We start from the raw sequence: 979 nt of genomic DNA on the forward strand, positions 1-979 counted from the left end.
CCGCCACGGAAGAAAACACATGTCGCGCTCATCCAAATACCCTCCACACCCACAACGGAAGCGCACCAAACAAATGATACATAAAACTCAGAAAATGTGCATTCCGCGGCTGGGGATGGAACCCACATCCCCTCAGCCTGAATCGGAGTGTCACTCGGTCACGCGCCAATGCCTGCCCAATGTCAACTGAACTGAAGGATATGAATGCGTTCTACCGAAGATGCAAAAACAGTTGGGAAGCAGTACGCATCATATGCGCCCTGCATTGAAACATTTCGTGTTGACAGGGTAAAATCGATCTCCTGAACACCGCCTAAGGCAGAAACTAGGAAATGCACATTTCGGGAAAGTTGCGACTAGGGGAATATTTAATTCGTAACCTGTGTTTTTATACTCGCGTGATGGTGCATTCGTTGCGCCGTTCTAGAGGCTGGCGAACGCTGGAATACACATTAAAGACGCCATAAGAGTTCAGCCCGAAAACAGCAGAATTATTGCACAACAGTGAAAAGGATATAGGAGAGTATGGACAACGCGACAGGGCAAACGACAACGGCTTCGTTGCTACGTAGACCTGTGTGCTCATAATGAGACCTTGGATAGTCTCACATTCATTTTATTTAGCATTCGTAAAGATACTGATTTTAAAATTCCATCTTTGCAACAGTTTCAGGCATTTTATTGCCAATTATATGTTCCAAATATCTCAACAGTCACTGTACGCGCTCGGCCGTTCATGTACAGTTGCTGGAATAATAATAATAATAATAATAATAATAATAATAATAATAATAATAATAATAATAATAATAATAATAATAATAATAATAATTGTTAGGGTGTAAAGCCTCTAAACCACGATAAGGTTATGAGATACGCCATAATGGAGGGCTCCGGAAATTTTGACCACCTCGGGGTATTTAACATGCACCTGCATCTAAGTACATGGGCCATAAGCATTTCCGCCTCCGATCAAAAA

This window comes from Rhipicephalus sanguineus, chromosome 6 (genome assembly GCF_013339695.2).
Source record: "Rhipicephalus sanguineus isolate Rsan-2018 chromosome 6, BIME_Rsan_1.4, whole genome shotgun sequence".
NCBI classification, from domain to species: Eukaryota; Metazoa; Arthropoda; class Arachnida; order Ixodida; family Ixodidae; genus Rhipicephalus; species Rhipicephalus sanguineus.